This window comes from Copidosoma floridanum, unplaced genomic scaffold, assembly GCF_036245765.1.
Source record: "Copidosoma floridanum isolate Cflo_tuat_1 unplaced genomic scaffold, Cflo_Japanese_pri ptg000001l, whole genome shotgun sequence".
Taxonomy (NCBI): Eukaryota; Metazoa; Arthropoda; class Insecta; order Hymenoptera; family Encyrtidae; genus Copidosoma; species Copidosoma floridanum.
In genome coordinates, this window is record NW_028321878.1 from 8,295,792 (window position 1) to 8,321,820 (window position 26,029).

A 26,029-nucleotide genomic window follows, 5' to 3' on the forward strand; every position below is an offset into this window, starting at 1 on the left:
ATTGTGGTTTTTAAAATTAAATCATCTAATCATAAGTCCACGACCTGAAAATTTACAGGTTTTTAATTTCATAAGTAGCATCGTCTCGTTTTGTCAAGATAATTTTTCATGAGAAAAAGTAATGCAATTTGAATTTTGTACAATTTACAAAAACTATTTAAAGTTAGTAAATAATAAAACCACTGAAATTCAAGTGCTTCCTGGTATTTTTTCCCTTTTTTATATGAGCTCGAAGTATTTCCTATGTGGAGTTGTTGTTTTGGTCGATCACGAAGAGATCTCATCGAAATTAGCAAGAGAAAAAATAACACCCACTCGATGGTAGGAAATATTGAAAGGTGGATGAAAAAAAAAAATAGACATCGACCTCAAGCTTCTGTTTACACTGGCGTACTAGCAGTCGCAACCAGTCCATACCAATCATTCAAAGCGGCTCGACGTTATCTGTTTTTGGTGACGGGATGTTAAGATACCAGCGAACCACCGAACAGACCCCCATTTCCTCACACCTCAACTACAACAAAAAAAAAAAAAAAAAAAAAAAAAAAAAACTTTCACACACACACAGCGAGCAGGATTCCATCTTAATTTTTTCCCGTCAAACGCAAAACCTTCAAACATCACCAAACTCCTCGCGTAGCAACAACGCGACGCTCGATTTTTTACCTTTCCCCATCTTATTCTTGACAAGCAGTTTGGGTTTTTTTATATTCTCCAGACACACACACACACACACAAATTTTTTGCATAAAAAAAAGGGAAAAAACTCGCGAGGATCCGAGCAGCGACGACCAAGTCCAAGGCCAGAGACGACTCGTCCGAGGGGATGAGTCAGACAGAAATCTCGTTTTGAATACTGCCCGCCCGTTGCTTATACCCGCCGCACGATAATATTTGTGCACACCCGAGTCAAAACCCGTGAATGAGCGCACGCGTTTTGGACAGTCTCCTCGGAAATGTAAACTAATTTTGCAATTATGTTTACCGAGTGGACGAAAAAATGACTCCCGAAACAGAGGAGTCCTCGGATCGATCGAGGAAAAATGAAAAGGAAACGGTATACGCAGCAGGAAGTGAAAAAAAGCACTGCTTCATGACTATATATAATATACACAACTACCGTCCGCGGAAAAGATATGCATCTCGATCGCGGTGCCCGTAACGCGTCAAGTGCACATCCTCTCCGAGGCAAAGTGTGTATACACGCGATGGAAATAAGGTGCAAAAAAGGCGCGTAATGCGCGGCAGCGCGAGATCATCATAGGTATATATATTCATAAGGAGCGAGCGCGAGATGGCTTGTCGCGTGTGCTCGAGGTCTCTCTCTCTCTCTCTCTTGGGTATTATTTGTAAAAGTGTGCGTGATGTCGGTGAGAGAGGATACATATATACGGACGTGGGCGTACGAGTGGGTGGTTACAGGCTTGGGTACGTTTGTGCTCGCGTTTGTGGGCATGGTTATGATGTACGCGCGCGTGTATACATCTCTCCCGAGAGACAGACGTGGAGGAGGAGGAGGAGGAGGAGGAATCAACAAACGGGGATAATCCGACGGTATGTATATTTCTCATCAATTTTGTCATCCTTTTGGATTCTCGGGGAGTCGGCCGATTCTTAATTTACGTGGCAGCAGCTGCCACCACCGCCACCTCCCCGACTGAACTCGCTTTTAGGATATACGCTCCAAGTGGAAGGAGAGGGAGAAGACATCGCGCAGGCCCGAGCGCTAATTAAATTTCCACTCGCGTAGCTTCTTTTTTTTTTCTTCTCCCTCTCCGCTCACAAACCCTGTATGAGCTTTCCAAAAACCGTTCGGTGCAGTATACCCCATCTAATGCCCCGAAAAAGAAAAGTTAATCGACCGAGGTGAAAAAGGCAATTTACACGTGCCTTTTACAAAGGAAAAATGTAAGGTGCACTAGAGGAAACAGCAATTGTGCATACGAGTCCCGAGCTTCATTGTGTACATGTACATATACATTGACCAAGTCGTCGTCGTCTTTCCCACTTGTTGTCGTGCATTGAGAAGAAAAGAAAAACGAGCGAGCAGAAACACCCGCCCACGCCTTCTAAAACAAGGCTGTTGAGCGCGCGCGCGCGCACACATACGCATCCGATCTGGGAGCTGCAGAGAGAGAGCTTGTGTATTTACCCGCGTATATATGTATACCAATTACGTCATCGCGAAGCGCACCGATCTCCTCCTTTTCCTCCTCCTCCTCCTTCTCCTTCGGTTCGCTCGCCGTGTGTGTATATATATATATGCGTGTGGTACGAACACACAGCCCGCGAGGGAAAAAACCCAACGAGCCGCGGCTCTCTGACCTACTAAAAAGCTGGCTGGCCCCCGTCCTTCTCCTCCTTCTCTCTGCATCGCGCGCCGATGCTGCCGACTCTTCTTTCCGCGCACGAGCGGCGAGCTATATACCTATACGCGGCTCTCTGTACCCTTCTTGTGTGTTATACGCTCCCCCGCGTAATTCGTACTCTGTGTTGTTTTTTTTTCTTTCTTTTTTTACTTTTGGATGGTCACCGCACTTCGTGGCCACTGTTGCTCAATAGATGTACCCCCGTTTACCCGCATTGTCAGTTCCGGGGTGTTTCGAACAAAACCCGAAAAGACAGCACCCCTTCCCTCCCCCGTCCATCGTAAATCGACCAATTTAACCCCCTCCCTCCTCCAATCTTCCTGTCTGGCGCGTAATTCAAAAAGAAGAGGGGCCTCTTTTTACCCCCGAATGGAAATCCCATCGCTTAAGCGGAAAAAGAAGCCCAAAGGAGCCCCATCACGAAATCCAATCAACACCCCGCCGTAAAAAAGCCTCGACTAGGAGATCCTTGAAAAAAAAAAAAAAAAAAAAAAAAGAAAAAGTATCAAGGGACCGATCATTCCAAAGGAGGAGGAGGAGGAGGAACAAAAACAACGAAAAGGGGAAGAGCATGCACAGGGGGAGAAGTTAAAAGGAATAAAAAAAAAAAAAAAAAAGAAGGGCAGAGAGAGGAAATAAATAGCCGCCACCACCACCCCGGGGCCAAAGTTACGCCACGGTGACTCGGGCGCGACGCATGAATACCTCCTTTGTTGTTCCTGTCGAGCCCCCCCCCCTCTCTCGCTTTGGAGGAACGGGGACGCACTTTCTGCGCCCCCGACCTTTTTGACGCGACCAAGGGGTCCGTACGGCCCCTCTCTCTTTTGTCCGAGCCACGGGAGGGAGCTATACGAAAAAAAGCCAAGCCCCTCTTGCTGCTGTGTATATACATGCATGGAATACCGGTATACAGGAGTAAGGGAGAGCAGCAAGTGAGAGGTGAGGGACCCCAAAGAAGAAGAAGGGAATATAATATATATCCTTCGGTACGATTATTCCTGTCGTTGTATGGACGCGCGGTGACGGGTGCATTAGAGGAACAGGTTCACGTAGACGACGAACAGGTAGATAGAGAGAGAGAGAGACCGACTGAGGCAGGTAGATGCACAGACCCCTCGAGAGGGTCGATTTCGATTTCCAGTCTCCCTCCGTTGATGCTCCTCTCTCTCCCTCTTCTTATATATATACACTCGCTCCTTATGGGCTACCTCTTTTTTTTTTTTCCCGTTGGTTCTTTTTCGGTCCGCGCACAGACCCCCCTTTTCTTCCGATCCCTGCGAGCGCTGCTCTCCCTCTCTCTCTCTTTTTTTAAATTCAATTTGGTATAGGAGGGATGGCCGGGTGCTTTTTCCTCTCTTTGCCCGATGATGGGGGAGAACGATCGAGGATAGTTCCGAGATACAATACACGCACCCAGGCCCGGGGAGACAGAGAGAGGAACGGGGACGTGGTTGTTAATTGATTCGGGTCGACGATTAGCGTTGGCTTATCGACCAAACGTTATTTGGAATGGCTAAACATCCGAGCGATGCAAAAACAAATTTACGGTGTATAGCTGTTTGTTTCTTGTACGTACAAGCCTTTGTTCTCCGACGCAGACTTTTCACGCGTCTGAGAGCTTCGAGAAAATTTTAACTTCCCTGTTTTCTCACTATCCGCGTGTTTCCGTACGCGCAAGTATTACCGCTGTTTTCGAATGATCACCAGCCAGCGGCGAGAGGTTTGATTTATCTCCCTTCGAAGGAAAAGCCAACGCGGCACGTCGCCGTGGGAGGGGAACTTTGTCTCGGTGATGATAATAAATCGATACGCGCATACGTGTGCTCGCCCCCCCCCCTCTTTCTTTTCTTTCCCCTGCAAACGCGATGTAAGTCCGAACGAGAGTCACCGTGGAAAATTTCCACAAACGCCGTTTCGTCGTCGTCGGCGACTACATTAGTCAAATGGCCTTTCGAAAAGCGACGAGCCGAAGAATAACTGCTTTGAAATTGAAATTTTTCTCAAGCAATTAAACATGCGTTCCTGACCGAGCGCGCGCAAGTTCAATCAACCATACGTCTCCTTTGGCGCTCTTCGTGTCTATATATGCATTTTGCGCGCTCATATACATATATATACACGAAGGCGGACGGAAACGCGCATCCTCTCTCCGGAGGGCAGATACACGACTAATTTTAAAGTCGGAGCCGTCATTACTCGACCCCCGAATTTCACCGGAACTCGCGTACACACAAAAAAAAAAAAAAAACAAAAAAAACAAAAAGAGTACGTATACACAAACGAGCGAGAACCCTCGACTCATCAACTTTTTCCACCCCGTTGTGGCAGATAGGCGATCTCGCAATTTAAAATTCAAATAAAATCACGGACGCCTAGCCGCCCTCTTTGCCCCGCAACGAAGCATAATGGTCGTGTAAGAGAGCGCCCTTTGCCAACTTTCATTAAGCGAAAGAACGGGGGGAAGGGGGCGAACAAAAAAAAAAACAAAGGCAGGAGAGAGAGCCCAAAGGGTTGCAACAGGTTGTATATAATATACCTCGCTGGAATCCGCCTCTCTCTGCCCCTTTCGAAGGACTCTCTACCCGTAATGGCGAGGGGCTCGGGCTGTTTCTCTTGCCCCTCCTTGCGACCACTCGTCGGTTGTTGTGTGCCCTTTTCCTGCCACGGACATGTGTGCGTGTAACCGGTATCCGAGACATGCAGCGTACCCCGAGGTAAATCTTCTTCTTCTCCTTCTTCTTCGTAGGGTGCACGTTACAGGGTCGACGGTTTTTTTTTTTTCCCTTGTCCGACTGTATACGGTGCAAGTGTAATGAATTGTTCGTTTTTATTTTTTCTGTCTCATCCTCCCCCTCCGTTTTTTGTGCGCGTCGTTGCCTCTTTGTAAAGTCGTTGGGCCCGTTGGTGTTGTATGTAATACGAAAAATTAAATATACATGAGAGCTCGTCGACGGTGGAGGGTCGAATGCTGTGGGACGAAAGTCAAAGAGTCGTCCTAATTCATGCATTGCATCAAAACGCGGTTCTCCTTGGATATTGAAAATACACAACGAGTGGCAATCTATTATTTTCCCTTGTATGTATAAGTTAGGGGGGGAAAAACCACGCGGACAACAAAAGGAAAGTATGAATGATAAAAGACGGTGGAGAAAAGGGAAGTACGTTGGACAAAAACCCTCCGATTCTCCGGGCCCCGTAAATGTTGTTTCCCAAGGATAGCGTCATCCGCCTCCCAAGCACCAAGGAGAAACCGTAAGGGGGTGCGTGTACAAGAGGCCCTGTTTTCTTTTATCCCTGATTCTCCCCTCCGATAAGACGCGAGTCATGCCGGATGCCCGAGACTCTCGTGTCCGAAACGGGATGCTATTGAAACCCTCCCTCCCTCTCTCCCTCGCTACTTTTTGTCTTCTTCCCTTGGTTTAACTACTGCTCGTTCTTTCCCATAGTGCGTTGTTGATGGAAATATTTCCCAAATACAGTCCGTTGGGTGTAATGAAACGAGGCTGTTCGTAAGTGGTTCATTGATCCCCAGAGCATAGATAAAGACGACCTGAGGGTGGGCAACTTCTTTGCGTACCAATTCTTTGTCTAGTCAACAGTTTTTTTTTTTTTTTTTTTTTCACTACTGAACTACTTAACCGTTTCATTGTATAGGCTTTGTGAAAAAAGTTTTAGACACGCGTGTACTGGACGAACAATCTGTACCTACACATTTTTTTTTCATCGTGCATAAATGGTATTGTAAAAAAAACCCCTAGCTCCACCCTCGTCTCTTGCCTCAATCGGAAACAAAGCTATTCATCACCCCTCGCACCTTACCTTAGACCAATATCTCAATCTACAACAGCGAAAGCATAATTAACCAAACGACTGACTTCCCTTGGGAAAAAAAAGGGAGGGAGGAGGGCTTCTCACAACCTGTTACTTGCATAATGCCAAACAGAGAGAGAGAGAGAGAAAGGGAGAGAATTAAAGCGTGGACGCACTCACCCCTTTCTAAAAGAAATTTTGAATAACTAACGGCCATTTAAATCGTCCCCCTGTGTATAATATCCCTCGCACGCACGTGCCCATGGACAATGCAACCTGTTCCCTGTGAACCAAACAAATGGAAAAAAAATCTCTGTTTCCCCAGCCCTAATAACAACACAGGCTGCACCTGAAACGCGACGGCAAGTGTCAGGTGACTATACTTTCACATCCCTTCGAAATCACGGGACAGCCACCTGCCGTGCCCACCGTGGGCATCCAAGCCGATCCCCCTCCATTACTCTATACGCTCGCTGCGTTGCACCGCTACACGGAGTATCAGAAAAGCTCGGCCGAGCGTGTCCCGTCATCCTCGTCGATCGCCCCCTTTTCTCCGCCTATTGCCAGTGGCTATACGATGTGCGTCCGACGGGTGAAAATGAGCCCTATGGGAAAAACTCGAGGGTTATACTTTGCGGGTGGCGTATTCCAGGCCACGGTGGGAGTTGTCATATGTTAATTGGCTTTTTTTTTTTATTTCAATCGCGGCTCAATATGTGAATTTTCCATCGGATTTGGGGAACGACACTTACCACGGTAGTCGTGGCTCGACCCGATTCACACGCATGAAATTATTTCCTGTTTACCGATTACATCCGATCCAAACGGACCCTAGTTGTCGCACGAAACTGAATCGATTGACATTGGCACGTCATCAACCGAATCACGGAAGTTATAGTTTATTTTCAGTAAGGATAAAATCAGGGGAAAGGGGAAACCTTTTGAAACCTGCACCTCGAGCTAGTTCACAAAAGAGCCAAGCGAGGCATAAGAAAATGACAAGTAAGAAGGTGCAGCGCGGAGGAAAGGATGAAGAAGACGACGACGAGCTCACGCGTTATTTAGCAGGGCTGCATGCATAGCTGAGCGACCGTAAGTACATATATATGTACATCACAGTACCTACAGTGACGCAGGCGAGCCAAGCAACCCCACGTGCGCACGTACACACTCTAAAAAGTCCGTAAAGTCAAGAAGAAGAAGAAGAAGAAGAAGAAGAAGACTCCAGTGTAGAGAGAGAGGGACGGTCGAGGGCAAAGGAAGCACGGCGCAAAGTCAGAGGGAGAGAGGGGAGAGATGTGGGAGCGGCGCGGCGTAGAGCGTCTCGAGGGTTCAACGAACCCGCGGCCACCGCCGCCGTCGCTGCCACCACGGACACAGATACATATACACACACACACACACACACTGCCATTGTTCCAAGCAGCAAGAGAGCCGAGCTGTACAGCACACCGGGAGGAGTGTACAGAGGATGTGAAAAGAGGTGAGCCACCCCACGCGAGAATAAGAGAGAGAGAGAGAGAGAGAGCGTCTCGAGGATTTTTCGGGAGGGACTTTCCCGGCCTCGGTCTCTACGCGATGTGTACCAACACCTGAGGATTTATATATATTGTATTATAGGTGCTGTACGAGGACCGGAATGTTTAGGAAGGACTCGGGAGTTTTTTTTTCCTTTCCCGCGATGGGAGAGCCCGGGCGGAGAGAGGCGTGGGTAATATCGAGGAAAAACGGGAGACTTTCTTTTATTTATGGGAGGTGAGGTCCCCTCGCTTGCGACGCGTATCTGATTATCCAGTTATTTATGGATTTATTGGGGATTCGATTTGGTTAACCATCAGAGACAAGAGAAGCTGGTGGTGGGTTGGAAAAAAAAAAGTTGTACGGTTCTTTATCCCCCTTTTCTAGCATCACTTTGATACCAAGTGGTTAGATTTATGGTTTCGAGACAAGTGGTTCTTTCATTTCTTTCCTTCGGACGTCATATCGACAAAGATGATGATGATGATGATGATGGTGATCGAGGGATGTTGGATTCCTAACGGTACACGTGGCTGGACACGATTTCCTCGTTCGTACTTCGAGGCATGAATATTAATTAATTCAGAGTTGCCAAGATGGACTCACACAGCCAACGAGCTGGAGATATTCTAGCCCTGATTGTGGCACAGTAATTGTGTGCTGTTCACGGGCTTCAACATCTGACAATCTCTTTTGAGCCATTGCGCCACTTCGAAACGAAGTAAACAGCAAAAAAATGAAGACGCTGCCGACATTGTCAAAGAGCTTGCATAATTACATATTCTTTCCGTACGTTAAGGACAAGCCTCCGAAGCTAGCCATGAACGTCTTCGATATTCACAGCAAGGGTATATACGCGTACACATGTAGGGCACAGGGGTATGTCCTATACGCTCTCCCGTGCAGTATAAAAAGCCCGAGGGAAGAAGAGAACCCTTTTTTCTGGGGACCGTTCACCCGAGAGCCGCCATAAAAGCGTCCAGGCTGCACGTGGTGTGGGTGTGCCGTAAACATAAAACTCTCTCGGGAGAAAAGGAGGAGGAGGAGGAGAGTCACCGACGGCGGCACCGTGGCAGCGGTACAAAACACGCGGTGAAAGGGTGGCTCGATCAAGATTTTACGGACCACGTGTGTCTGTGTGTGTGCAGTACCGGAGGCAGGCGAGCGAGCGAGAGAGAGGAGGAGCGACTTGCCCTCCATTTACGCCGGAGAGGAATTCAGGCGAGCTAAGGAGAAAGCCTCGGGTTTCTTCTCCCCTCCGCCTCTCTCTCCTATGCATAGTCTACTTAGATCTCGGGTTGTTGGTCGGTGGGCACCCGAGAGCGCCTTCCAAGGGGTCAAAGAGTCCATCTTTTTCATCTCTCTCTCTCTTTACAGGCTCTTGACTTTTATTCTCGGTCTCTCTGTACCGCGGTACTATATATACGTGTGTACGCTTCTCGTGAGTCGAGCGCGCAACTTTCGTTGCTCGGCACCCCCCCCCCCCACCATCCCCCCTTGACTGTACCGCGATGGGCTTGTACGACGAGTGTTTTCACCGATCGGCAATGAAGATTCACTTTTGTTCCGGATACGCGCGGAGATGATGATCGGGCCCATCGTACAAGAAGATATCCCATCTAAAGGATATACACGAGAGCCGTTTTTGGTTTCACGATTTTCGCGGCGCTGCCTCCTTGAAAACTGCTCAATCAGAGTCCAGAGGCATTGAAAAGCAAGATTAATTCGATGGATCGTGGATGTAATCACAAAAAAAAAAAGAAAAAGAATAAAAAGAGACGTATCCACTGGCAACGATTGCCCAACCCGACCGCCTTGAAAGTCCAAGGAGCGAGGGGGCATTATAAAAACGAGTCAGGATTTCCCTTAACGGTATATATTATACGCGACTCCCATTCACCACCGGCGCTCACGTGTGTATGTATGTGTGTACGCACGCAAGTACGGGTATATTATCCCTGATGTACGCGACTCGCTCCGTGCATTCCTTCGTACGGTGTAACTTGCGGTGCGGTATACATACAGGTTACGAAAATCCAGATTAGGACGCACTTATTTGCTGTCATAAAGAGCCGAGGGAGGGAGTCGAGGAAAATACAAGGTCCCCATACTTGCTCAATACTCGTGATGAGGAGATATGTATATGTGTATATGTATACACATTACGTGGACATTCAAATTTAATGTGATACAGTCGCGGCAGCGTTGTGTGCATGTATATATATGTATGTACGAGCGGGCGCTCGTTACCGTTAAACTGACTTCCGGTTGCCCACCTACCTACCTACTTTCGCCCTCCTCCTCTTTTTTTTCCTCCTCCCGCGAGAAGTCGGAGTAAGAGAAGGTGGATGATAGCTCGCGGCGCGAAGGAGATCTCCTCGCGTCGTTTGCTCCTTGGAGGCGCGCGCGCGAGAGAGAGGCGATAACAAGTTTCGAGACGAGAGGAGGACAGATGTTCTCCCCCCCCCTTCGCTGGTCTTGTTTGTACTCGGAGTTGATTTAGTGGGAGATGTCGGATGCTACTACTAGTGCTGCAAGTGTACGAACTTTCGATAAGACTTTGAGGGCTAAAAGGGGGGAAGATGGCGAGATTATTTTGTTTTTTTTACACCCGAGTTTTATCACGGGTTCAACGAGGTTTTTTTTTGGGACTAAGTGTGGGTGTACGAGTTCAAATTGATTAGGTTGAAATGACCTGACAAGATTCAGCAGCGATGAACATGCTTTAACCAATACAAAAATCTAAAAATGAGTTTTTAAAATTCATCACCTTACGTAAACCATCCCTTGCGGTGTACGGTAAAATTTTACTACGGTAGATTTTTTACATTGACATTCTTACCACGATTACTACGTAAATTTAGCCGCTTCTTAAAAAAATCTAGTACTTTTTTAAAATTAAAATTTTCGACTGCGTTTGCAAACTAAATTATATATACGCGCTCCCGTGTTCATCAAGGATCAGCATGTTTGTAATGGATCGCTCACTTGTATCAATTTATGACAAACGATGCCAGCCAGTGATTGATGGGCATGGGGTAAGAAAAAAAAAAAAAAAAAAAAAAAAAAAAAGGTAAAAGCTCAACGAGGCGTACACAGTTTTCCCGATAAAAGCGTCAGACCCGATATCTGGAAAACCTGCCGGGGAATCTCGGTCTTTCGACCTCGATGCAGGACAGCCCGCGAGAATCCAGAATACCGATTCCTCCGCGTCGCCCCACGGATTCCATTCAAATTAAGTGCCCGCTCTCTCCCACCCCCCTCACCCCCCTCGATTAATTTTCCATGTAACGATCTCTCTCAGGCGCAGTAAGAAGGACAAGAGGAAGGAAAAAAAAAAAAAAAAAGAAATCCAGTCAGCCCCCTCGAAGTCAGCGAGAGTCAGTAACCCCGTCGAGCAGTCACGTGCCCAAATAGGGGCCACACACACACACGCGCGCACTCACTAAACGAAAAAAAAAAAAAAAAAAAAAAAGCGAAGAGCCCAGCGTTCTCTTGTAAGGCTTGCTTTTCCTCGTCGTCATCGAAATATCACGCCTATACGCTCCTCCTCCTCTTCTTTTCTTCTCAGGTGAAAGAGAGGAGGTTCTTTTCTTTAAAGAGCAAGCGATCGACACACCCTTGGCGGGGTTTATTCAATGGCTCGCCCTGAGTGTGCGCGTGTTGCAAAAAGGGCAAAAAAGGGACACGGGATATGATATGTATGCACGTATATATATACATAGGGAGAGTTCATGCACGCGAATGGCGGCTAAGGTGGATGCGAGAGATGAAAGAAGACCCCACGAGAGGAGGAGGAGGAGGATGGATGATAAGAGGGTGGAAGAGAGAAGAGGGCGAGCGAGTCGTGGAGGAAAATGAGTGTGTAATGAAGGCGAAGGGGAAGGAAATGAAGGCAATCCACTCGAAGGCAATGTGCCACCAAGTGAGCTGCTGCTGCTGTCTGTTTGTGTTAATATACAGTTGCACAATGATAAACAAACGGTTTTGCACGCACGAGTAATTCGAAACGAAGCCTATTTTTTGATGATCAACTAAAAATAAGTAGAAAAAAATAAATAAATCAATAAAGTACCCAAAGCTATGAAATTTACAAGGTCACGACTTCTTGTTGCTATACACAAATACAGGTAATTCATTCGTACTTTGAAAAATGGCGATTTTTGGTTAGAAAGTGCTGTGCACGGGCAAAAGGGAACGAAAGGCAGGGGGGGGGGTGGAAGCAGCGATGTGATAACGCCAGGACGAGTGGGAAAGGTGAAAGAGACTGATGAAAAAAGGAGTCGGACGAACGGGCACAGAAAAACCAGAGAGATGCTCCCACACTTGGAGACTGGTCGTGAAAAAGTATGAGAGATATAATGTACACACACACACACATACTTGGTAAGAGAAAGGAAAAAAACGAGCCGAGGATAAGAGAGGAGAAAAGGGAGGAAGAAAAGTACGGAGAGAAAGCTGGACTGTCTTCCGTGCACTCTCGCAGGGTCGTCAATGCAAGAGTATGGGGCTGGATTTGCCGCCAACGCCGCGGCTTTAGCCTCCTTCTTTCTCTCGTGTATACGCGTTAACCCCCCGAGCTCGTCCAACGACCCCACACTCGCGCCCATCTACATATATACATAGGCGTTCCGTACGTAGGTGTACGAGTGACTTACGTGTGCATACCAAGAAGGAGCCCTCTGCTATACACCTCTGCTGCTGATATGTATAATACATATAGGAAAGCAGCTCTTGAGATAGGGAGTAGCAGCAGATCGTCAGATTTTTCTTTATGTGCTTTGTTTCCTGGACCGTTGCGGACGAAGAAAGAGGGTGCTGGGTTGAAAGATGCGCCACAGGGGGATGATGGTTCAAACTAAAAGTACTACGCGCAATCCTCTCCTTGCTATCATTGGGTTACCCTTGCAACTTGATCATCGAAATGAAAAATATACGAAAAGCGTGATTGCAACAGGGACACACAAAGTTCACCAGGAGTTGTTGAAGATACAGCTTGTAATAGGCGCTGTTCGTGTTATTGAGTCATCATTCGGCGAAATGAAAAATGAAATGGTTGAAACAGCACTGGTACTTTTAATCGAGCCGTCTATGATTTCAAGTCCAAGAACTGCACCACTGAGACGAAAAATTCTGACGGAGGGACGAGAGGGTATCAAGTTCGTGAGCTACTTTGCATCGTTAAACATCCCAAAGAAGTTCACTCGACTATATACCTATACCGACCGGCAGCAGCAACTCCACTTCTCGGCTTCTCTCCTCTGCCATGCGATACGTGTACATATACATAGTACTTTTCTCGCTCGGTCTTCGAAATAAGGGATTGTTTTACGAACAATTTCATTTGTTCAAAGCTTCGGGAATCTTTTTAATCACTCAGGTGTAGTGTGTTCGTCGAAAAACCTTTTTTCTGATTCTCATTTCCACCTATTTTTATTGAAATTACACTCAAGGGTGGAAACAACAGTGAGGTTCATCACAAAATCAGTTCGTACAACACTCATCGGAGTGATGCTCGAAGCAACGATTGTCAAAGATAGAATAACAGACTCGGATGGGTATATGAAGAGTCTATAAGGTGCCACTCAGCCAATCGAGTAGTCGTGGCGCGAATTCCCGAGGTGCGACGATGACGAGGCAAGCTTTTGTGTGTATACGCTTTCCGCGCTTTATTCCCAAAGTAGAGGAGAGGAAGGGGAGCCGCGTGAAACATCCACTCGACGGGGCGCGCCATCGTTACGCTTGCCGCTCCATATGCGTATACACAAGGCTCCCTCCTCCCTCGCTCGACTCGCAATTAAGGGGCAATATCTCGCGGAGAGGAGCTCCGTGTGTATATATACCCTCTCTTTTCCGCGTCGACTTTCTATCGCGGGCGCGAGAGAGTCGTCGTGCATAGGGTGAGGCGTGTACAAGCACCGTGAAGGATGGGCATACCTCTGCTGGATGTGCCGCAAAACTCTCTCGTCGACTTTCCCCGTTGCTGGTGACATGCTTCATACGCAGGAGGTTCTCGATTTTTCCGAGCGCCTCTGTTGATGGCTGCCGACGACGTGCTGCACCAGAGACGATGGCCAACTCCATTGGTGGTTTTAATCGCCCGAGGTTCTTTTTTCTCCTCCATCTTCTTCTACGTCCCCTAGCGCTTCATGTATTTATGTGCTGGAGAAACGATGTTTTTTACCCATGCGTCCGTTTTAAAAGGTCCATTTCGGTTTCGATTAGTGTCGCTTCGAGCTTTCGCTTTTGCCGCCATAGTTGCAGTTTACCTGTTTCTTTTTTTTTTCCCTCCCCCCATGGAAAGGCTTTACTTTCTCTCTTTTGCCGTGCAACACTCGGTAAATGATTTCCGGGGTAGCGGTGAGGATTTGAGAGACAATGACGTGTGCGACGTTTGCGTATTATTTTCAGGTGGTACTCGTCGAAAAATGTCGCGTATAAGGAGTGCTTGACCGATTGTATCGTATGTGGCACGATCAATGCAAACCATGAGGTGTATATTTTGTGCAAATATTATGAGGGTACCATTCGAGTATGGTGCCAAGGAAAAAGAATTTTGATTACACGATAAATTCACTCCAGAAAGCAAAGGTGAGTGTGCGAAAAAAAAAAAAAAAAAAAAAAAAAACAGATAGACAGATTGTACATAAACGTAAAACGTATATGGAAAAGCAGCGGTTGAAGTAGCGATGGTAGTGGTAGGGTACGTCGGAAACAGCGATGGAAGCTCCGAGACAGCATACGGCGGCGCGTATGATCCCGGATGCCGTGGCCCCTCGCGCTTCCTTCCTGCGATTTGCCGGTGGCGCACCTTTCCTTTTTTTACGTTATTCGACTTTTTTTTTTTTTTTTTTTTTTTTTTCTCTTTCACACCAGTGGTCTGATGAATCAGTAAGGGCTAGTTTTTTTTTACCCTCCCTGCACTTGCTACCTTTTACAAACGATTATTTGGAGGATCCTGGGCATAAGAATCAAGTGTGAATGAGTTATTGGTGGTGACGTATTAAGTAAAATTACAAACCTAATTTCTAACTTATATATAGGTGCGAGTTTTCATTGCTTCGTCCAATACCCACACGTAAAACTTACATTTGACAATATTTTATCATCACAGACCGTGATATTTGAAATTCGTGTTACTGATTACCAACAAATACAGGGGAAATTGAATAAAAACCATCTTTCAAATGAGTCGAAATTTGTTTTAATAATTATTTCCGACTTGAAACTATTGAAATGTTTGTTAAAATTATCAAGGTAAATGTAATAGCACAAACTCCATTTTCGACAGACATTTTATCTCTGAAACATGAGAAATCTCAAAGAGCGCTCGGGAGTCAGAAGATCGTACTTACACGTAAAATTTGACGTTTATACCCAGCCACGCGATAAACACCTCCTTTATTGTTGCAAAACACAAAGAGCATTAAATACATCGTGCACTTCCGCTCTGTCGAAAATGAAGGCACAGTACCATATAAACTTCCATTCTCGCGGGGTAATAAAGATTTCGGGGGCGATAAGAGCGTGTTGAGCACAAAACGCACTTGCAGAATAAAGGAAAAGGACGCGACCGAGTTTCGGGCTGAAGGTGAAATAAAGGTGTTCACCCGTTGTTGTCCAAAGGTCGAGGTCAACGCAATCGGCATCACCGAACGGAAACAAATTAATCAACTCGGCGCGCCGTGCGTGCTCTTACGAATTGCAGTAGTGAGTCACGTTCTGCAGGTAAATCATCAAAACGTATATAATTAAATATCAATTTCTACAGAGCGCGATGTCACTTTGATTCGCCAAAATTGTGCTTACGAAAGGACTAATCGGAGCCTCCTCCTCGACCGATTTACGACTCAGTAATCCAAAACTCGCGACAAAAAGAAAAAAGGAATTATACTATAAAGGGAGTCCCCTCATAAATTTCAACTTCACGTGCCTCCTGCCCCTGCCGCTTTGCGAAAAGAAAAAAAGGTCCTCATCAGGACGCAAGCCAGTTTATTATTGTTGTTTTTTTTTTTACCTTTCGTCGCGCGTGATTTCGCCGCGTGTACGCGCGCCCAATATTAAAACGGACCCCGAGAGAGAGGGAGACGAGTTGCCAGTGCTCTCGGGCTATATTCGGAGGAGCCGAGAAACGCTCCTTTTTAAGGGCAACTCTCTTTTCCTCCTCCTGGCCCCCGCCTCCTTGTTCCCTCGTCGCTTCTCTTTTCTCGACGTTGACGTTGTTGTCGGGTGACTCGCGTGCGTCAAGTCGACCGGCCGCTCGAGAGAAGGGAAGGGTGAAGTAGCGGAGGAAGGTTGGGAATATTAAAAAAAAAAAAAGATCAAAAGGATACCCACATCGGAGGGGGGGGAAGAGAGAAACAGTTCTGGAATTCCGAAAAGATAGCCATCCGATTCCTCTCCTTCTGATAAAACGTCTGGGAAATCGTTGTTTTCGCAACGCGGGTATTTACTCCACTCTTACAACTCTATACCAACAAACTATAACGTTGTACTGCAGGCACGCAAAATTAAGGAAAAACATTAATGACAATTTATTCGGCACAGATTAAACGATAATGGATAATTGTCAAAGAGATATAATTGTATATGCACATGCCGTAGAGGTAAACGTCGGCACATTCGCGAGACGCTTAATTTAGGGCGCGGGGAGGGGGGTACTATAATCGTTTGAAAATTCCGTTTTCCTCCCCTCCCTTCGCTTCGGAGAAAGAGCATAAAAAAAACACGAATCGTGTAGTTTTCATTACGTAATTGCTGAACGATAATCATCGCAACGCCAACACACACGCGGCAATCTTCTCTCTCTTTCAAATCTTGCGCGCACAATCAGCTAATCGTCGAAAATTTTTCGAGCAGCTCGAGCTTGCAATCGCGTAATAATGGGTACACTCACATCCCGGAGCGGAAATTTTCCTCTCGTAGCGTTACTCTGCCCCTTACACGTGCGCTCGTACACGCATACGTAGAGTCGCACGTACAAACAAGGAAGGAGAAAGACGGAGGTAAAGGAGAGTCCGACTCTGAGTGTACTTATTGACTATGTGTGTATATTTATGCGTATACATGCTATACGCGCGTACGTCGTAATCTCTGAAAAAAATCACGAGTTGGAGGACACTAAAGTTTCAAAAGTCTTATACGGGTACCTTACTGTTAGTCATTGTTTTCAGTTCGATTGTAACCCAAATAAAAACACTTTCTTCGAAATGAATAAAAAAAGCTCGAGGTGGAGCTTCAATTTCAGCAGTCGTGGAGTCGGAAACACCGGAGTTGCGGGAAATTCAAGTTAGATCATGCAATGTATACACATATAAAAGTAAATGACGATGAATTTATGTCACCAGAGCTTAAATTAAAGCTCCTTGGGTCAGCATTCACTGCGAGGAAGCTTTTACCCTTAAGGTTCTTTTTTGTACCCAGTATGAGAGTTTGGGTGAGACTTTTGGCATCATCCGTACAGTCTTTTGTGGCATGAATATGGGAGAGCCTGTAGTGGCGACAAACACGAAATTCTATGGATGGCCCAAACAACTTCATAATTTAGTAAGCCGTGTGTGTCGGTGGGTAAAACAATGATAAATTACACGAAGTAAAATTTGGCGTTGCGAGCGAGGAAGATGTGTAACCTGGAATCGTTATTAAAAAAATATGTTTCAGAAGATTTAGACATATGGATACCCATACAGGGGAGAGGCGATAAGGGAAAAGTCAAGCGCAACTGTACAACGGCGACGATCCGAATCACATGTATTATCTCGGCGCGCGCGTGTATGTCGTGTACGTGTGCGTGGAGAGCGAGAAAGAGACAAACTATCGGTGTGCGTCCCATAAGTGTATCTAATGCACGATGTGTATACGCGGGGAGATCTCCTTCATGAAAGCAAAGAGTGAAAGAAGAGGAGGAAGAGCCCCGTGTATACGTATACAAAGTGCAAAGAAGAGACGTAAGTATAGGTACGGGCAGAGCGCGGTGTATGTATACATATGTATGTATAGGCGAGCGAGCGAGCGATTTGTCGAGGCACGGGGTGTGACGGGGAGAGAAGAAGCGAGTAGGTATATAATACAAGCGGGTGAACGAGCGAGGGGGCAAGTAAAAGGCAATGCACTGTAAGGAGCTCACCGCTCTCGCGGGTACAACTCTCGAGCAGCGCTCCCAAAAGTGGCTATCGAACTTGGGGGGAAATTCAAATTGGCTATATGGAGCAAGACGCAAAACCTCAGATAACTCGACAACATTCCATACACCATAACTTGATCAATTAATCCTAAGCTATTTAACCCAATAACCCAACGCGCCCATACGCAGTATCACAAGCATTAATAATTAATAAAATAAATTAAACAATAACGCAAGCGCCAATCCCCACACAACCCGGGGCGCTTACTGGTCACTTTAATTATTAAGAAAATTAATAAAGTAGAGCAAGCGCCAATCCCCACACAACCCGGGGCGCTTACTGGTCACTTTAATTATTAAGAAAATTAATAAAGTAGAGCAAGCGCCAATCCCCACACAACCCGGGGCGCTTTCTGATCACTTTGTTAATGAATATATTAAATAAAATAACACAAGTGCCAATCCCCACACCACCCGGGACGCCTACTGGTCGCTTTAATTATTAATAAAATAACACAAGCGCCAATCCCCACACAACCCGGGGCCCTTACTGGTCACTTTAATTATTAAGAAAATTAATAAAGTAGAGCAAGCGCCAATCCCCACACAACCCGGGGCGCTTTCTGGTCGCTTTAATTATTAACAAAATTATCAAAGTAGAGTAAGCGCCAATCTCCATAAAACCTGGGGCGCTTACTGGTCACTTTAATTATTAACAAAATTAACAAAGTAGAGTAAGCGCCAATCCCCACACAACCCGGGGCGCTTACTGGTCACTTTAATTATTAAGAAAATTAATAAAGTAGAGCAAGCGCCAATCCCCACACAACCCGGGGCGCTTTCTGGTCGCTTTAATTATTAACAAAATTATCAAAGTAGAGTAAGCGCCAATCTCCATAAAACCTGGGGCGCTTACTGGTCACTTTAATTATTAACAAAATTATCAAAGTAGAGTAAGCGCCAATCTCCATAAAACCTGGGGCGCTTACTGGTCACTTTAATTATTAACAAAATTAACAAAGTAGAGTAAGCGCCAATCCCCACACAACCCGGGGCCCTTACTGGTCACTTTAATTATTAAGAAAATTAATAAAGTAGAGCAAGCGCCAATCCCCACACAACCCGGGGCGCTTTCTGGTCGCTTTAATTATTAACAAAATTATCAAAGTAGAGTAAGCGCCAATCTCCATAAAACCTGGGGCGCTTACTGGTCACTTTAATTATTAACAAAATTAACAAAGTAGAGTAAGCCCCGATCCCCACACAACCCGGGGCGCTTACTGGTTGTGTGGGGATTGGCGATTGCTCTACTTTATCAACTTTGTTAATAATTAAAGCGACCAGAAAGCGTCGCAGGTTGTGTGGGGATTGGCGCTTGCTCTACTTTATTAATTTTCTTAATAATTAAAGTGACCAGTAAGCGCCCCAGGTTTTATGGGGATTGGCGCTTACTCTACTTTGATAATTTTGTTAATAATTAAAGTGACTAGTAAGTGCCCCGGGTCGTGTGGGGATTGGCTTTTGTGTTATTTTACTTATTACATCAATTAACAAAGTGACCAGAAAGTGCCCCGGGTTGTGTGGGGATTAAGGCTTGTGTTATGTTACTTATTTTATTAATAATTAAAGTGACCAGAAAGCGCCCCGGGTTGTGTGGGGATTGGCGCTTGCTCTACTTTATTAATTTTCTTAATAATTAAAGTGACCAGTAAGTGCCCCGGGTCGTGTGGGGATTGGCTTTTGTGTTATTTTACTTATTACATCAATTAACAAAGTGACCAGAAAGTGCCCCGGGTTGTGTGGGGATTAAGGCTTGTGTTATGTTACTTATTTTATTAATAATTAAAGTGACCAGAAAGCGCCCCGGGTTGTGTGGGGATTGGCGCTTGCTCTACTTTATTAATTTTCTTAATAATTAAAGTGACCAGTAAGGGCCCCGGGTGGTGTGGGGATTGGCACTTGTGTTATTTTATTTAATATATTCATTAACAAAGTGATCAGAAAGCGCCCCGGGTTGTGTGGGGATTGGCGCTTGCTCTACTTTATTAATTTTCTTAATAATTAAAGTGACCAGTAAGGGCCCCGGGTTGTGTGGGGATTGGCGCTTGTGTTATTTTATTAATAATTAAAGCGACCAGTAGGCGTCCCGGGTGGTGTGGGGATTGGCACTTGTGTTATTTTATTTAATATATTCATTAACAAAGTGATCAGAAAGCGCCCCGGGTTGTGTGGGGATTGGCGCTTGTGTTATTTTATTTAATATATTCATTAACAAAGTGATCAGAAAGCGCCCCGGGTTGTGTGGGGATTGGCGCTTGCTCTACTTTATTAATTTTCTTAATAATTAAAGTGACCAGTAAGCGCCCCGGGTTGTGTGGGGATTGGCGCTTGTGTTATTTTATTTAATATATTCATTAACAAAGTGATCAGAAAGCGCCCCGGGTTGTGTGGGGATTGGCGCTTGCTCTACTTTATTAATTTTCTTAATAATTAAAGTGACCAGTAAGCGCCCCGGGTTGTGTGGGGATTGGCGCTTGCTCTACTTTATTAATTTTCTTAATAATTAAAGTGACCAGTAAGCGCCCCGGGTTGTGTGGGGATTGGCGCTTGCGTTATTGTTTAATTTATTTTATTAATTATTAATGCTTGTGATACTGCGTATGGGCGCGTTGGGTTATTGGGTTAAATAGCTTAGGATTAATTGATCAAGTTATGGTGTATGGAATGTTGTCGAGTTATCTGAGGTTTTGCGTCTTGCTCCATATAGCCAATTTGAATTTCCCCCCAAGTTCGGTAGCCACTTTTGGGAGCGCTGCTCTCGAGCCGGCACCCACCACCACCACCACCACCACCAAACACTCCGCGACTACAACTATACTACATACAATCTCCCTACCGCGTACATATATACACACACGCATACATACTGTATATTACATATACATCCCGTCTCTTTTGCTTTTGCTCCCCTCTGCGTTCACAGTCGCGCCGTTTCTTTTTTGTATCCCTCTCTGACTCTCCCCCCTCTCTCTCTCTTTAATTCTTTCTTTCTTTCTTTGTGTAAGTACTGTAAGTATACGTATATGTACGCGAGAGAGAGAGAGTGCCTTTTCCTTATGAACGACGCGCGCCCCCTTATTCTTGAACACGTGCGTCTGTATGTGTATATAAGTACGCTTCGTATATTCTACCCACTTTAAGGAGATTACGTTCCCTCTCTCTCTCTCTGCTTAGCTCTTTCTGGCCTCTGATGTGTAAGCGCAAGTGTAAATGCCCACTCTGGCTAATACGTGCATTACTTCATTCTTCTGTATAATTATACGGTGGGCTATTTAATGCGTTGGAAGGAACTGATTACCCAAACTCCACGAGGGAAAATTGTAACCAAGGCTTTTTTTTTTTTTTTACTGAATAATTGATTAAGAAGAAAAAGAAAAAATGGGTCTTAAAAGGGGGGATGAACGTGTCTTGAAACAAAAATAAATTCTTTTTTTTTTGCTTGACTGGAGTGTGTTCTGATAAACTTGCGTGTAGTAACTTGAAGGAAGAAAAAAAAAAAAAAAAAAAGGTGAGTCCACCCCCGTACATGGCCTCTCTACCGCGAGAGTATATATAGGCCGTCACGAGGCCGGGCATGCATCCATTCAGTGATCGCTGCACCCACGCGCCTCCTGTCTCCGAAGTCAAGCCTTCCTCTATCTCTCTCTTTCCACTTCCCCGCTATGTACATGCATGGGCGCCATTTCTTTCCGCGGTTCATTCACGCGGGCCGTGTGTACCCTCCTTATCCTCTCGCCACCATACAAGCACCGTATATATTGTATACCCGGCCTCTTTTACCGTTCTCTCCTATACGGCTTATCTATGGATACGGGGACGCCCCTCTCTCCGTCTCTCTCTTTCTCGCGTCGTCTTGACCAAAGCGCTATGTATACCTATCTCTGCGTCCTAGTGTTTCAGGAGAAATAAGAAGCTATTTCCCTCTCTCTCTGTTGTTTCGTCCTTCCTCATTTTTTTTTCTTTCCCCGTTTTTGTTGATACGTGCTTAGGAAAGTGAAACATTATACATATTTTTTTTTTTTTCCACTCTTGTTTCCAAGGAGATTTCTTGCGCGGAAAAAAATGAAACTCGTGGGAAAGTTCGGGTATCGGAGCGCGTTATCGCCGACGAGCTTACCGAAGGAGACGGGAAAAGATTGGTTGTCCAGGGCAAACAGCGCCCGTTTGCTCAAGGGCTGCACCCAACAAATCAATAAGGATCATGTGTATTGTATACGTATAGAAACTGCTGCTGAGAAATTCGTTGTTCAGCAACAGCGACGTTTCAATATAAGTACAAATGTATAACAGGCTGGCGTCGTAGTTAATTGTAGCGACGAGTTGTTGGAAGCGTATTTTGTCCCAAAAAATTAGCCAACAAACTCACTTTGCGTGTCTTCGTTGGTCAAAACACAACTCTATAGGGTGCGGTAACATAATTAACCAAGTTTCCCCCTTTTTGTTTCATTCGCAAACAGAAACACTTATCAATATGTCGAAAGTAAAGTAAAAAAAAAAAAAAAAAAAAAAAAAGAGAAGGCCAAAGTAAATAACAAGAAAGCGAGACTCTCGCCTCGAGGAGGGTGTGCGAGATTCCTCGGCGCGTAAATATAAAACGCCCGCAGGGCCAACGCGGCCGGAGGGGGAAATCAAAAGACGCCGAGCGAGCGTCGTCTTTTTGGGCTCTCCCTCTCTCTCGCATCTCGATTTCCTTTTCCCCCCGTTGCGATGCGATGCCAGTGACTCTTTTATCGGCTCGTAAAAAGAGAGAAAGACGAGAGCCTCCCCCCCCCCCGGATTTGTTCGCCCTTTCGTTCGTTCGTGTGTGTGTCACTGGTGATTCGATTTCTCGATCGTGTCGTAGCTGGCCGGGTCTCTTCTTGTATAAGTACGAGGATAAGAGATTTTTTATGGAGACCATCGCGGGGATTAGCACCGATATTTCTCATTTTGATTTTGAATATCGTGTAATGCAAACCGAAATTTTATCGCCAAAAACTCATAGGATATTGCCACATCGGGTTGCCGTCGTCCATCATGGCATACACATTTGCGTAGGAGTATATAAAACCACAATGTCTGGGAGCTAAAAGAAGAATAGGAAAAAAAAAAAAAAAAAAAAAAACCAGCTTCCAAACAGATTATTTACCTTGGTGTCGAGGCGTAAATCAAAAGGACTTTAAAAGCATAGGGGCACAAAAAACAGTCAAAATAAAAGACAGAGAGGAAAAAAAGAGGGTTAATTATAGGTTTCGGCGCGGCTTATTGAGCAATATCGCGGAGTTAGAATTAGTAGAAGGGATAAGGAAAAAAACAAAACTCGCCATGTCTCGTTGGCGCATTAGAGGGTCCCGTTATGTGATGTGCTTGCGTGTAAAACTAGCGTGCTACTCGTTTTCGAGCGCTATACGTACGCGTGCGATACGCGGGTAGGTATACGTATTACAATTGTGCATACGGGACATAAGATTAGAAATGGCTCTACTTTTTTTAGTTCATCGGTACCGTGTGCACATATAAATTTGCTGTAAGCGCACACGGTTGGAATTTCATTCACGTAAACCTATACAATTGGAAAAAAATCAAACGCCATGATAATTAATTAATTTTCTTGTAAGGCCATATGATACATACGTTCGATCTGTATCAAGTACAGAGACATACGAAATTTTGCATCGACTGGGGAAAAAAAAGAGATGCCAAGTCCGTCCAAGCTACATCATATACGTAATATGTAAGTATACCCATATAGGTATTCAGGGACATATTAGTATCGGAGTTTGAAGGTATGAGTAGCCCTGATTGGAATTTCCGATGGCGAGCTGGAGCTGAAAATCGGTATGGATTGAGAACGATTGCCAAGTTACGTTACCACTATATATAGAACAAGTTATTTTTGTCGTTTTTTTTTCTCTAGTTATAGTCTCACTAGCACATAGATTTACAAAAGTAACATTGTTTAGTTTATTTTAAAGATTTGACTCGATTTGACTAATCAAGCGATATGATTCCGTGTGGTCGTCCTGAACGAAGCTACCCTCATGTTACACATTTGGAAAGTTCAACGAACTCTTTCGAAAGCTTAACCGTGTCAGGGGAGAAACTACCGAAAGCTTTGAATATATAGCCAACAGCGGTGAAAACTACTTTTATTAGAATCTTTCCTCTCCCCCACCCCCCACCACGTGACAAAACTACAAAGTATACCCGAGTATACCCACCTAAAACAGAAACAATCAACAGCTCAAAAAACGTCTAAAGTCTCTCTTCCACCCTGCCCTCATAGAGTTCTTTACCTTAAGGAACTAAGTATACAGTGTGTAGGTAATATATATGTATATATAACGTAGGAGGAAGAGGAAAAATAATTTGCGACTTTCTCTTCTCCATATCTTTCGAGCACCTCACCTCGCACGTAATTAACCCAAGAGGAAACAGTCCTGTACAACGTGTATTATGTGACCCTACCCCCCCACAATCTTATATAGGTACATCCCCGAGGCTCTGCACTTATCGCCTCTTCCGCAACAAGCCGCTGCTGCGTATGGGGGAGGGAGGGGGTGGTTGGTTGGTTTTTCACGGAAAATGTAGCCACGAAGGCGGGGGAGTGCAAGTAGCGTACCTATATACCTACACGCGTCAGTGTATGTAATAAAGAAGCTGCTGCGCAAGGAGAAAGAGAGGAGGAATAATAAGAAGTCAGGGCCCTCTCCTCGAGCAGCGGCTCTACAACGAAAATAGGCTCTCTTCTTCTCGCGGAGTGTAAGATACCGAGAGAGAGAGAGAGAGAGGAGGCGCGCACAAGACGCCCCTTTCTTCCCGTTATACCGCGTCCTCCTTTGCGCTCGTGATGCACGCGCTCTTGTGCACCGTATGTATATATATACGCGTTCCCCCTTGCTGCTTGATGGGTCCGCGTTTTGTAATGACAAACGGGAGGTGGTCTATATGGCTTTTCCGGCGTGCACAGGTCTCTCCGAGGATGATCGTCTACGGGTTGGTGTATATATACAATATACAGGTACCTGCGAGAGTACAAACTGTAGTTGTGTTCGCGGGGAGAGAGAGAACTCTCTCGTATAAATAGTGGCTGATGCGCTTTCTAATGCTAAGCGTACATACGAACATGTCACTTGCACTACTACACCGACTCTCACCGCGAGACAAGTGGAATCCTTTTGTTTGATGACTGTTTTTCTTTAGCATCGAGTAAAAAAGAAAGGATGACGTCCTATCGTATAAACCCTTGTACCCTGTACCTTATTTTTGTTGAACTCGATATACACACACACAGTGCATGATATATACTATACGTTACAACTAGAGGGTGAGGCATGTGTAAAATATACATATGCAGGACCAATTTTATTTTGGGGTATACTTTTATATACTATTATTCATGCTACCTCTTCATATTCGTTCCGTTAAGGGATTTAATGGCGATTATACGCTGTTATTTCGCGCAAAGACATTACGACGCCCTATATATATGTTTGTTTATAAAGTATGAGCTTTTCCTCTGATGGCAGTGCAAAGTGATATTGTTTCGCACTTGTTTACTTTGTAGGTGTACGTAGGTATAGATGGGCAGATATTTATACACTCTACACCGAGATGTGCGCAGGCATTTAGATATACACAAATGAATACGAGTATTTATGCAAAATTTATTTTAATTCATCTATTAAAGCAACTCACCAAAAAATCAACCCCATTAATGCAGATCCGACAGCCACTTTTCTAGGTTATAGTTCTTAGTTTTTGTTGAAAACGGTCGCGCACTTATTAATTAACCGAACATGTACTTGGCAGTCGTATTTTTACTTGTACTTAACTCGTAAACGTTCTTATAAACTTGTCCTGAAAAACACCGCGTACGGGATCGAAAAATGCCGACACTCCTATGATTCACGATGTACAGCCATCTCCAGTTCCTTCCTTGGAATACAACAGAACCACCCCAACCCCTATTAGTAACTCACTGATAGTAGCTGCCTTTATTTCCGGCGAGTAAAGGGACACACGCACGCGTGTGCATTGTTTTATACTGATGGTATACGGTTACCACATTACCACATAAGGTAATTGTGGGGTTGCTCGATCCTCGGCCACACTCGCGCGGTCCATATGCGTGTGTCCCGTATTCAAATGAGAATCAACGCCATCTAGC

The 26,029-nt window shown here is 45.2% G+C and overlaps 1 protein-coding gene across 1 annotated transcript in view; it reads right to left on the minus strand.

The window, feature by feature from the left end:
* ttk (zinc finger and BTB domain-containing protein ttk) overlaps positions 1 to 25,704 on the minus strand; it is a 126,638-nt gene extending 100,934 nt beyond the window's left edge. Inside the window, exon 1 of the mRNA XM_089594467.1 lies at positions 25,558 to 25,704. The gene's annotated coding sequence lies outside the window, so the exon portion shown is untranslated. The remainder of the gene's footprint in view (positions 1 to 25,557) is intronic.
* Positions 25,705 to 26,029: the final 325 nt, after the last annotated feature.